This window comes from Oratosquilla oratoria, chromosome 8 (assembly GCF_046742065.1).
Source record: "Oratosquilla oratoria isolate Oo_2021 chromosome 8, ASM4674206v1, whole genome shotgun sequence".
Classification (NCBI taxonomy): Eukaryota; Metazoa; Arthropoda; class Malacostraca; order Stomatopoda; family Squillidae; genus Oratosquilla; species Oratosquilla oratoria.
The window spans coordinates 52,647,314-52,661,733 of record NC_134784.1 but is presented as its reverse complement, the minus strand read 5'-3'; the positions used below and the strand labels follow the sequence as shown (position 1 = coordinate 52,661,733).

General features: G+C 35.1%; 1 protein-coding gene across 4 annotated transcripts in view; it reads right to left on the bottom strand.

Annotated features, from left to right (window-relative positions):
• Window positions 1-14,420, bottom strand: part of LOC143027725 (putative Ras-related protein Rab-33) — an 80,391-nt gene that overhangs the window by 64,099 nt on the left and 1,872 nt on the right. The gene's annotated exons all lie outside the window — the stretch shown is intronic.

Below are 14,420 nucleotides of genomic sequence, written 5' to 3'. Positions count from 1 at the left end.
GTATGCCTAATGTGTAAACAATAAATATGGTGGTCATGCTTCTGTTTCTATGATCGATCAGTTTGAATTAATTTGGCGATCTAACTTCTCTACTTTTTTCCTATTTCCTCTCAAGTATTGTGCACACACCAATTATTTCATCTAGTGAAGAAGAAAATTTATCCCAGACAAAAGGCCCCCATTTATATGTCAACTTTAGCATGCTTGCCTTTACTATAGGATTTCCTTACTTCAACAGGATGTAAATAAAATGATGAGGTGCAAACTAATTAATCTAATTTACATAATATAAAAATATAAGGAATATTTTACTCTAGACAGAGGGGTATTTAGAGGTCATGAGCAAGGGGAGTCAGAGAGATTGCTTGCATCCCTCTACTCTTAAACAGAGCTGAACAACACTGGTGCCAAAGGCAGGTGCCAATGTGTGCCTCTATAAGCCTAGTCTATCCCTATATACCTGGCTTCACACAGTCCTTCCACTTCTTTATTTTTGTGTGAAGAAGGCTTACAATACAACAAACATTTCCTATCTAGACTAATGGGAGAAGATAAATATATGTGAGGATGCTATTTCTTCATGTCATAATGTTTACATGCCCTCTGACCTCTTGGGGAGAAGGTCTCAATTATGTGTTTCTCTGCAGCAAAATTCCTGTAACAGGTCATGCTCATATGAAAGAAAGTCTAATTCATGTTTAAATCTTATTATCTAATTTAAGATAACCTACTAATTTGTTGAATCTAACATCATAGTCATTTCCACTAAGGATGGCAAGCACTATGGCCCTTGCTAGGATGTAGCTTATGGTGCAATATCTGCATCCCTTTGTGTTACTGATACGTCATGGAACATGACATCATGTACTGTAGCATTGTAATCTTCACCCAAAAAGAAAAAGAAGAATACTCAGAGAGGATACAAAAGGAAGTAATGAAAATAATTCCTAGTCTGGCTGAAAAAGGAAAGATTAGGTAAATTGGGATTGCCCACTTTGCAAGAAAGCAGAGAAAGAGGAGATATAACTGCTATTTTTAGAATCATGGTGTGGAAAAAATTGACAGAGAAGATCTCTTGTATGAGATGATAGAATAATGAGAGGACATAAAAAAAGGAATGTTTGAAATACTTGAAAATACAATTTCCTGTGCAGATGTTGCAATTTGTGGAATGAATTAGAAGAAACAATTCCAACAAATAATTTGGTAACATAGAATTTGGTAAATAAAGTTCTAACCCAGCCTATGATATTCCTTACAAAGAGAATTACAAATCCTTTGGAAGATTTCTAGATACATCAATCTTAATTCTGGAGTGGATAAAGAAATGGATACTTTCAAAAAACATGTATAACTCTTCACCAAGTGCACAAGTTCACCAATGAACACCTTACACAGCTTGCTGGTTCCTTTCCAGCCCAAAACATGCACATTGGACTCCTGGCCACTTTCCCTGCACAAGCTTGTCAGTATGCAGATGGATCTCAGACTACTTCATCCTGGGCATTTTCTTGCCCAAAACATGCATACATTATAAAATGTGCAAAATTTTTGCACATATCAAAAGACACCTTGGGCAATGGATTAACTGAAGTGATAATGAAATTTGTTTTCCACTCTTGGCTCAAGACACGTATATATCGTCTAAATATTTTTGTAACAGCCTATAGTCCTCTTACACTCTTCTTATACTGTCTGCAAACATATTAGAATAGTTTGTACCCTCAAGAGAGTGAAAACAGTGAATGCCAGATCTATACATGATTTCAAGAATAAACTGGACCTGGAGAGATACAAAAACGGGTCACAACAAGCATAGCTCCCGTCCCGTAAAATACAACTAGGTAAATACATACATACATGCATATACCAATGGCTTTTTCCCCCTTACAAGGGAGGTAGCCAAAATCAAAGGCATACATCAGGAATATTAAAAGAATTAGTACTGACCTTTCTAGACTCTGCTATTCACTGCCATCCATCCTAACATACATTTTACTACTGTCCTCATGTACCTACCCTTTCGGAAACCTCTCATCCATTGAAAAACTAGATTATGATTCTTGTTGCCAACTGATTCCTCTGTTCTTTAAATATCCAGTTTGAGATCACACTGGGCCCTGAGGTTTGCCTTACATCCCATGATTCCAAGACATCAATGATACCCTTCACCTGTATGCTTCCTCTAACAATATCAAATACTCACATCAGGCTATATGTGGTGTAAAGTTGGGGTTATATTTTTAATTTGTAACTTCTTGGGATACATTTTTTGCTGACTTTCTGAGTTTTTTTTTTCTTTTTTCTTATGTATTGATGAAAATTAAGTTAAAGGAAACATTTATTTTTTCTATCTATTCAGTATATCTTCCCTTTCTTATGAACACCTGATTTTTTTTTTTTAAGTTATATGGAGAAATAAGGAAACAAGGAAAGATGAGGTGAAAGCAATTATTAAAATGATAAAACCAGGTTGGGCACCTGGGTTAGATGGGTGTTATGCAGTGTGTCTAAATAAGGGAGGTACAGTGATGGTGGACTGGCTGGTGAGGTTCTTTAATGTTTGCATAAAAGAGAGTAGAGGGCCAGAGGACTGGAGGAGTGCCTGTATAGTTCCAGTTTCCAAGGGAAAAGGGGACAAGAGTGAGTGTAGTAGTTTCAGAGGGATTATTTTGTTGAATGTAACTGGGAAGGCTTATTTCTTAGTTTGGCCCCAATACACTTTAGAGCAGTCTCGGCATGGAATTTTACTTATAAGCACTGAGAATTTGTAGCCCCCATTACTTATACAAACTAACACCATAACATCACAACTACAAAATTTAGGCTACCCACCTTGGTTTCTAACTAAAGTTTTCAGGCAAGCTAAATCAAGCTTCTAAAATTGTCTCCCCAAAACCAATTTAACTTGAACAAAAAACTCTGATAATTCCATATAATGCCTCAGTGCACACCCCCGATTCTCTTCTCCCAGTCAACACCAAAATTATATATCATTACCCTAACAGCATAAAAAAAAAAAAAAAAAGCAAATGCCCACCAGAGGTCTTAGGAAATAGCAGTCCAGGTGTCTACAAAATTCCATGCTGAGACTGCTCTAAAGTGTATTGGAGCCAAATGGAAAGGGATCTTCCAACTAAGATCAGGGAGCATAAAAATTCAATTAAGTACACCCAGGAAAATTCGCCAGTATTTCTCCATACTGCTGAATTAAATCACTGTATGGACTGGGACAAGGCTGATTTAATTTACAAATCACATTGTAACTACAGAAGAAAAAGTGTTGAGTCATCCCTGATCAAACAACTACCTAATTTTAATACTTCCAAAGGTCAATGGCCTCCAACATGATTACCAGTTTGGCCATCAACAATATTATACATTAAGTTCTCTGCCTAGACCTGAACCTACTCTCTGTCATGCAAACATTTGACCCGGGGTCAGTTTGACCTTGGGGTCATCAAATGGACCACCAAACCATCAGTAATGAGTGAAGGTCGTCCACTTCGTTCCTCATCATGCACGTTTGTACGGCCATCTTTAAAAGCTCTCACCCATTTTCACACCATCCCATCACTTATAATGTTTTCTCCATACACTTCACTGATCTGGCAATGAATTTCAGCCACTTTCACACCTTTAACAGTAAGAAAATGAATCACAGCACGTATTTCACAGTTGGCGGCATTCTCAATCGGAGGAGGCATTTCAAATACTGACAAACAAACTTAAACACAGTGAGAGGATTCTGTAATTATGTTGAAAAGTAGATTATAGTACAGACTTTCATGTAAAGATAAAATTGTTATGAAAAGTCTACTTGTTTAATTTTTATTTCAAAATGGTACTTAAAAAACACACCTCATACATTCACCCATCCTTTGTAAAACCACACTGAAGAGTATCACAATGATTGCAATATACATATCTTCAAATATCTTTCTTTTCTCTGACAGTGGGACATTCATTAAAAAAAAATATATATATATATATATATATACATATTTTTAAAATATACACACACACACATATATATATATATATATATGTATATATATATATATATATATATATATATATATATACATATATATGTATATACGAGCAACATGTTGCGCCTGTCCCTGCTATGTGCAGGCTCAGCCCTTTGGGCGAGCTCGCTTCGCTCACTGGCGCCTTGATGGATTACCGGTTTCCGGTTCAATTCAGATTGATATTAACAGGTATTCTTTTATTATATAGAAATCACGTGTTGTCATTTTTCATTTCATCAAAATACGTCTTGACAAATTTCATTTTGTTAAATTTTTTTTTGCCCCATTTCATTTCCCCCAAATCATGTTTTCTTAAATAATGTTTTGCCAAAATTAATTTTGCCAAATCACGTTTTCCCAAATTTAATTTTGCAAAATCACTTTTTGCCAAATTTGATTTTGCCAAATTACATTTTGTCCCATTTCATTTTGCCATATCACAATTTGGCCAATTTAATTTTGCTTTTGCCATATTACGTTTTGTCCAATTTCATTTTGCTAAATCATGTTCTGCCCAATTTTATTTTACCAAATAACATTTTGCCCAATCAGTAAAACCATTGCCGTGAGGTCCCCGCTCTTGGCCAACCTGTCATCTCTGTTGTCGTGATGTCACCACTCTCTCAGCCAATCAAGGGCCGGAGGGGACACAACCCCTTGATTTACTTCCAATGGAAACAGGTATATAATGTATATATATATGTATATATATATGCATGTATATATATGTGTATATATATATATATATACATATATATATATATATACACATATATACAGTAAGTCCTCGTTATATGGTACATATGCGTTCCTGAAAATCTTACCGCAAATTGAAATTACCGTATACCGAACCCTTTATAACATGTAATAATAGGATATGGCAGACATACCTTCTCCCTGCTTTTTCCTCTCCAAAATATCTTACCATAAATAGAATCAAGGGTAGTAATTACCAAATACTGTAACTGTGAATTTACCGGATAAAGAATTACCGTATAAGGAGGACTCACTGTGTGTGTGTCTATATATATATATTATATATATATATATACATATATATATATATATACATATATATATATACACACACACACACACTTTTGTCGGATGGACGACGAGGATTAGAGTTCTGAAGAAAAAGTGAAATTTTCGTGGACCTCAACGCAAAGGAAGTACCTATTGTATTTACAGGGAAGGGGATAACTTGTGGTGTCGTGGGAAAGTGAGGAAAAAGGAGAAGGGGAGGGATTACTGAGGGAAATGGAAGGAAATGAGGAAGGGGAAGACTTGGTCCAAGAGGCCAGACGTCTTGTAAACAAACGGAGGACCGATGATTCTGGTGATGGGATTAACAAAAATGTAAAGATTAGAAATATAGATAAGAGCAGCACAATGGAAGGTGAGGATAATAATTTCCAGGGATTTAATGAGGGTGGGGGGGATACCAACCTCCCCCGATTGACAAGACTAGAGGAGAAAATTGATAAGATGATCGAACATTGGGAAGACAGGTTCGGTAACGTAACCAACATTGCGCAGAGAGTTGAAAAGTTGGAAGAACTAGAGAAGGCGAACAAAAATTTAACTAATGAAATAGAAGAATTAAAAAGACAGTTAAAAGAAGTAAAAGAGGAGAATGAAGAATTAAAGAGGAATAATAAAGACAATAAAGATGCCATAGCAAAAGAAGCACAGGGTTGGAAAAAAATCCAAAACAGTAAAGTTGCATTTAGTGACATAATTAAACAGCAAATGAAAGAACAAACTGAAGACTCAGTTATTAAAGTGATGAGACAGAAGGAGAATATAGTAAGAGACTTAGCAGATAAAAAAAAAAGTATAATTATATTGGGAATGGAAGAGAAACATAACCTAGATAGGACTTCAAGAATCAGTGAGGAAAAAGAAAAAGTAAGCAGTTTACTAGAATTAGTTCAGGAAGATGAACCTGAAATAATGAAACAAATTGAAGAGATGTTTAGGCTCGGAAAATATAGTACAGATAAGACCAGACCAATTAAGATTAAATTTAGGTCACAAACAACAGCAAAGAATATCTTAGCAAAAACAGGGAAGCTAGCAGCATGTGAATATAAAAAGGTATGGATAAAAAGAGAAATGAATAAAGAGGAAAGAGAGGAAGAAAAAATGAAAAGGAAAGAAGCTAAAGAAAAAAACGAGACCAGAATGGAGTCAGAAAAAGAAGAATTCTACTGGAGAGTAGTGAATATGAAATTGAGGAAATGGACCATAACAGAGAGAAACAAAAAAGAAACAGAGAATACAATGGAAATAACAGAAAGTTAAGAGTGTCCTACACAAATATAGATGGATTAATAACAGGACTGAATGAACTGAACGAGTATCTGAAGGAAAAAGAATCGGACATAATGGGAATTGTAGAGACAAAATTAAAAGGTCCACTACCACCCAACAGCATAGGACACAATGCATATAATTATTGGATTAGAAACAGAGAGATAAAACAAGGGGGTGGAGATGTTCCTGACTAAGAAGGATATAAACGTGAGGTGTGTCACATATGGAAAGAATACAGTAGAGATGATTATGATAGAAGTAGAAGACAGAGATAAGAAGAGCAGAAAGTTTGTAATAAACTATGTGCCCCCAAAAACAGCCTCATGGGAAGAGAGTGAACATAAAAGTATGTTAGAAGACACAAGAATAACATTAAACAAGATAATGGAAGATGGAGGAAGAATAGTTATGATGGGCGACTTTAATTGCAAAGAAGTCTGCTGGGAAGAGATGACCATAAAGGGTGGAGAACACTCATGGGGAAATGTTCTACTTGAGATGATTATTGACCACACAATGACACAATGGATTCAGGAGAACATTAGGTATAAAAATGAAGAACCATCGAGACTAGACCTAATAATCACATCAGAACCTGAAATAGTGGAAAAGATAGAATACCAGGCACCAATAGGTAAAAGTGACCACATATTGATAGAACTAGAACTAAATGAGAAAATATACATGAAAAGAAATGAACAATATAGAAAAGGAAGATTGATGTATGAAAAAACAAATTTTGATAAAATAAGAGAATTCTTTCAAAATGAAAACTGGGAAAGAATACACAAAGAAGATACAACAGTAGAAGAGAAATGGAATATTTTGACAAAATTTATAAAAAAGGAGTGGAAAAGTATGTCCCAAGACAAAAACAAGAAAAAGAATATGTAAAGTGCTGGTACAACAAAAGTTGTAGGGAGTTAAAAGACAAAAGAGACAAAGCTTGGACCAAATAGAAGAAATACAAAAGACCTGAAAAATGGAAAATATATACTTGTTATAGAAATGAATATGTACAAGCGTGCAGAGAGGAAAAGAGAAAATATGAAAAAGATGTCATAGAAAAATGTAAAGATCAACCAAAACTATTTTACAGATTTGTAAACAACAAACTGAAAAACAAACAAGACTTGGAGAAATTAAGACAAGGAGGAGTTGAACACACAGAGGGAATAGAAATGGCAGAAATTATGAACAGGCATTTTAAATCAGTGTTTACAAGGGAGAATATACAACCGGAAGAGATCGAATGGAAGGAGAAAGTCCCCCCTATGAAAGAAATAGAAGTAACAAAGAATGAAATAATGAAACACTTGAGTAATCTTGATGTTAGAAAATCGCAGGGACCAGATGAAATAGCAAACTGGATTTTGAAAGAATGCAGAAATGAACTGGCAGACAAAATACATAGCATAATAAATAGTTCCTTGAAAGAAGGAAAAGTTCCAGAAGATTGGAAAAAAGCAAATATAGTACCTATATATAAAGGAGGAAATAAAGAAGACCCTACCAACTATATACCAGTCTCTCTAACAAGTACAATAGCAAAAATTTGTGAAAGAATTATCAAAAGTAAATGGGTAAAATATTTAGAAAAGAAAAACAGTGTGCTAAATCCAAGGCAATTTGGATTTAGACAAGGACAATCATGCGTCACTAATTTAATAAGTTTCTATTCAAGGCTAATAGATATAATACAAGAAAGAGATGGATGGGCTGACTGTGCATTTCTAGACCTAAAAAAAGCTTTTGACAAAGTACCACATAAGAAGTTGCTTAAGAAATTAGAAACTGAAGGAGGAATACAGGGCAAACTGCTTAAATGGATGGAAGACTTTTTGCAAGAAAGAAAAATGAGATTAGTGATAAGAGACAAACACTCAAAATGGGATGACGTAATAAGCGGTGTTCCACAAGGAACAGTTCTGGCCCCAATAATGTTTGCTATATATATTAATGATATGGATGAAGAAATTGAAAGTTATACAAGCTTCTTTGCAGATGATGCAAAACTATTCAAAAAAGTGAACACAGAAGAAGATTGTGAGTCACTACAGAGTGATCTAAATAAAGTATGGGAATGGAGTAGGAAGTGGGAGATGGAATTCAACACTAAAAAGTGTAGTATAATGGAATTTGGAAAAAGCAAAAACAGAATAACAGGATCATATAAATTGGGAGAAGAAGGAATAAAAAAAGTAGAAAATGAGAAGGACCTGGGAGTCATTGTTATGAATAATATGTCACCTGAGAAACATATAAATAAGATTTTTGGAGAAACTTATAATTTAATAAGAACAATCAAAGTGGCATTTACATACCTGGATGAAGAAATGGTGAAGAAAATTCTAATCACTCTGATAAGACCAAGTACAAAAAAATGTATAAAAAAAACTTGAAAGAATACAAAGAGCAATTACAAAATTGGCACCAACACTCTCAAAACTATCATATGAAGAGAGACTAGCAAAACTTGAACTACAGACACTAGAGCAAAGAAGAGAGGAAATTTGATAGCTATTTACAGAATCATGAAAGGCATAGAAATTATTGATAGAGAGAATCTGATAAAATGGGATGACAGAAATACAAGAGGGCACGGAAAGAAAATCAAGAAAGACAGCTATAGAAGAGATCTGAAAAAGAACAGCTTTCCTCACAGAGTAATAGACAGTTGGAACAAGTTAGATGAGAAAGTGGTGTGTGCAAAAACAATACATGAATTTAAAAATAGTTGAGATAAAATGAGATATGAAGATGGGACACCACGAGCATAGCTCCCCTTCCCGTAAAATACAACTAGGTAAATACACACACACACACGTCGGTCAAAGTGACAACAAAGTTTGGAACTCCAATAAAAGTTTAAGTTTCATCGATCTCAATGAGGGAGTACCTTTGTTGTATTAATAAATGAGGGGAAAGCTTGTGGTGTAGTGGGAAGGTGAAGAAAAAGGAGAAAGGGAGGGATTATTGAGGGAAGTGGAAGGAAATGAGGAAGGTGACGAATGGGTTCCCCCGGACATCAGGAGAAATGTCAACAAGAGGGCTGCAGACAATGCAGGCGAAGTTGAAAATATCAGTAAAAGCATTAAGTTTAGAAATATAGATAATAACAGCACAATAGAAAGTGGAGATAATAATTTCCATGGATTTAATGAGGGGAGGATGCCAACCTCCCCCGATTAGCAAGTCTAGAGGAAAAACTAGAGAAAATGACCAAACATTGGGAGACTAGGTTCAGCCAACTTACACGGCTTACGGAAAGAGTTGGTATATTTGAAGAACTAAAGAGGGAGAACCAAAACCTAACTAAAGAAACAGAAGAATTAAAAAGACAGTTAAAAGAAGAAAAGATGAGAATGAGGAATTAAAGAAGAAGAATAAAGAGAATAAAGAGTCTATAGCACACAAAGCACAGGGTTGGAGAAAAGTCCAAAAGAACAATAAAGTTGTATTTACAGATATAGTGAAACAGATGAAAGAACAAACTAAGGACACAATTATTACAGTAATGAGAGAAAAGGAGAATATAGTAAGAGATGCGGACAAAAAGAAATGTATGATTATATTAGGGGTGGAAGAGAAGTATAATCTAAATAGGACCACAAGAGTAAAAGGGGAATAGGTAAAGGTAAACAACATATTAGAAGTAGTTCAAGAGGATGAACAAGAAACGGAGAAAGAAATTGAAGAAATATATAGACTAGGGAAATATAATACAGATAAGACCAGACCAATTAAGGTCAATTTCAGGTCACAAACGACAGTAGAGAATATCTTTGCAAAAACAGGGAAACTAGCAGACAGTGAACAATATAAACATGTATGGATAAAAAGAGAAATTAATAAAGAGGAAAGAGAGGAGAAAACAAAAATACTAGAAGCTAAGGAAAAAAACGAGAAAAGAACAGAGTCAGAAAAAGAGAAATTCTATTGGAGAGTAGTGAATATGAAAGTGAAGAAATGGTTCATAGAAGAGAAAAACAGAAGAGAAACAGAAAACACAATGGATGTAGCAGAAAATTAAAAGTGTCTTATACAAATATAGATGGATCAATAACAGGCCTGAACAAACTGAATGATTACCTGAAGGAAAAAGAACCGGACATAATGGGAATTGTAGAGACAAAATAGAAATGTCCACTACCACATAACAGTGTAGGACATGGTGCATATAATTATTGGATTAGAAACAGAGAGGTAAAACAAGGGGGTGGAGTTATGTTCCTGACTATGAAGGATATAAATGTGAGGAATGTCACATATAGAAAGAATAGAGTAGAGATGATTATGATGGAAGTGGAGGACAAGGATGGGAAGAGCAGGAAGTTTGTAGTAAATTATGTGCCTCCTAAAACAGCTTCGTGGGAAGAGAAAGAACACAAAAATATGTCAGAAGACACAAAGATAACACTAAATAAGATAATGGAAGCTGGAGGAAGAATAGTCATATTGGGTGACTTTAATTGTAAAGAAATCTGCTGGGAAGAGATGACAGTGAAGGGTGGAGACGACCTATGGGGAAATGTACTACTTGATGTAGTAGTATCGTATGGCTTTCTTACACCTCCAACTTTGTATTTGTTAGCCAGTCTATGAATGTTTGATTTGCTTCATAGATAGTCTGGTAACCCCCTGGCACTGCTGTGATTGGGCAGTGCAGTACGAGATGGTCTGTATCTTGGGGCGAATTATGACAAGATGGGCACATTGGGGAGTCTTTGTAGCCCCAGCGATGCAGGTTAACGGCTGTTTTGCCTTGTTGTGATATCAGCCTGTTGGCTTGTGTCCATTCTCTTCTGGTTAGGTTGGAAAATCCAGGTAGTATTTCGGTTGGGTCTGTTACTAAGTTTCCCCCATTGGGTAGTTTCCTTGTCCATTCTTCTTGCCAGGCTTCTTTTAGGTTGAAATTTTTGTTTTTTGTTTTAAAGAAAGGTTTTCTTGATTTTAGCCTCGTTATTAGTGGGGCCTCCTCCATTATTTGTTTGAGGGGTATATCTGCTGGAAGGTTGTCTATGCGTTGGTGTTGTTTTTGTATGGCATCCTCACGTCGTATATTTGGTGGTGCTATGCCACTCATCGTTGGCAGCCAAATGAGTGGTGTTGGTTTAATGGCCCCTGATATTATCCGCATGGTTGCGTGGAGTTTATTGTCAATTTTATTTGTGTGTGCACTCTGAGCCCACACTGGTGCCCCATATTCTGCTACACTGTAGCACAGGGCAAGTGCTGCGGTTTTAAGCACTGTTTGTTTTGCTCCCCAGGTGGTTCCAGCTAGTTTTCTGATCAAGCAGTTTCTTTTGTTCAATTTGTGCGCTGTGTTTTCTATATGCTTTTTATATGTTAGAGTCCTGTCTAGGGTTATACCAAGGTACTTGGGGGTTTTGTCGGCTGGGAGGGTTTGGTTGTTTATTTTAATATCCAGAGTTTTGTCAGTTTGTTTATTGTTTAGGTGAAACAGTGTTGACACAGTTTTGTTTGTGTTCATTTGCAGATACCATTTCTCAAAGTATTTTTGTATTGTTTGCAGGTCCTCTGATATTGTATTTTCTAGCTGTTCAATCTTGTTTGATTGGTAGGCCATTGCAAAATCGTCTGCATATCCAAACTTTCTGGAGGTTGTGGTGGACATATCACTCATATAGATGTTGAAAAGTGTTGGAGCCAAGACTGATCCTTGTGGAACTCCATTTTTTATTTTCCTGCTCTTGCTGGTGTCGTTACCCAAGCAAACAAAAAAGGTTCTTTTTCCAGACATTTTGTTTAAAAGCTTTAGGGTTTTCTTGCAGGGTACTACTTGATATGATTATAGAACATACAATGATGCAATGGATACAAGAGAATACTAGGTATAGAAATGAGGAAGACCCATCAAGACTGGACCTAATAATCACATCAGAACCCGAAATAGTGGACAAGATTGAATATAAGACACCAATAAGTAAAAGTGACATCATACTGGTTGAACTGGAACTAAAAGAGGAAAAATACATGAAAAAATTAACAATATTAAAAGGGAAGATTGATGTATGAAACTTTTTTTTTTTTTTTTAAACAAGAGAATTCTTTCAAAAAGCTGACTGGGAAAGAATACACAAGGAGGAAACAACAGTAGAAGAGAAATGGAATATTTTGACAAAATTTATAAAGGAGTGGAAAAGTATGTTCCAAGACAAAAGCAAGAAAATGATTATGTAAAGTGCTGGTACAACAAAAGATGTAGGGAGTTAAAAGACAGAAGGGATAAAGCTTGGATAAAATGGAAAAAAGACAAAAGACCTGAAAAATGGAAAATATATACTAGTTATAGAAATGAATATGTACAAGTGTGCAGAGAAGAAAAGAGAAAATACGAAAAAGATGTCATAGAAAAATGTAAAGATCAACCAAAACTATTTTAAAGATTTGTGTAAAACAAACTGAAAAACAAACAAGAATTAGAGAAACTATGACAAGGAGTTGAATACACAGAAGAAATAGAAATGGCAGAAATTATGAACAAGCATTTTAAATCGGTGTTTACACGGGAGAACATGCAACCTAGAGATATCGAATGGGAGGAGAAAGTCCCCCCTATGAAAGAGATAATAGTATCAAGGAATGAAATATTGAAACATTTGAGTAAACTTGATGTTAGAAAATTGCATGGACCAGATGAAATAGCAAACTGGATTTTGAGTGAATGCAGGAATGAACTAACAGACAAAATACATAGTCTAATAAACAGTTCATTGAAAGAAGGAAAAGTTCCAGAAGATTGGAAAAGAGCATATATAGTACCAATATATAAAGGGGGAAACAAGGAAGACCCTACTAACTATAGATCAGTCTCTCTAACAAGTATAATAGCAAAAATTGGTATATGTATGTATCACAAACTTAATGTGTTTCTAGTCAAGGCTAATAGATGTAATACAAGAGATGATAAGGTGCCACATAAGAAGTTGCTTAAGAAATTAGAAACTACATGAGGAATACATGATAAACTGCTGAAGTGAATGGAAGACTTCCTGCATGAAAGAAAAATGAGAGTAGTGATAAGAGACAAACACTCTAATTGGGATGAAGTGATAAGTGGTGTTCCACAAGGAACAGTTCTGGCCCCAATAATGTTTGCTATATATATTAATGATATGGATAAAGGAATTGAAAGTTATATGAGCTTCTTTGTGGATGATGCAAAATTGTTGAAAAAAGTGAACACTGAAGAAGATTGTGAGTTACTACAGAGTGATCTCAATAAAGTATGGGAATGGAATAGGTTGTGGGACATGGAATTCAATATTAAGAAGTGTAGTATAATGGAATTTGGAAGAAGCAAAAAAAGAATAGTGTGATCATATAAATTGGGAGAAGAAGAAATTAAAAGAAAATAGAAAATGAGGACCTGGGAGCCATTATGAATAATATATCCCCCGAGAAACATAAAAACGATTTTTGGAGAAACCTATAATTTAATAAGAACAATCACAGTGGCATTTATATACCTGGATGAAGAAATGGTGAAGAAAATACTAGTCACTTTGATAAGACCAAGATTGGAATATGCAGCAACGACGTGGTCGCCAAGTACAAAAAATTGTATAACAAATCTCGAAAGAATACAAAGAGCAATTACAAAATTGGCACCAACACCCTCAGAACTATCATATGAAGAGAGACTAGCAAAACTTGAGCTACAGACATTAAAGCAAAGAAGAGAGAGAGGAGACTTGATAACTATTTATAGAATCATGAAAGGCATAGAAACTATTGATAGAGAGGATCTAATGAAATGGGATAGTAGAAATTTAAGAGGACACGGAAAGAGAATCAAGAAAGACAGTTATAGAGGAGATCTGAAAAAGAACAGCTTTCTCCACAGAGTAATAGACATTTGGAGCAAGTTAGATGAGAAAGTGGTGTGCGCAAAAATACACAAATTTAAAAACAGTCTAGATAAAATGAGATATGAAGACGGGACACCACAAGCATAGCTCCCCTTCCTGTAAAATACAAATAGGTAAATATATATATATATATATATATATATATATATATATATATATATGTATATATATA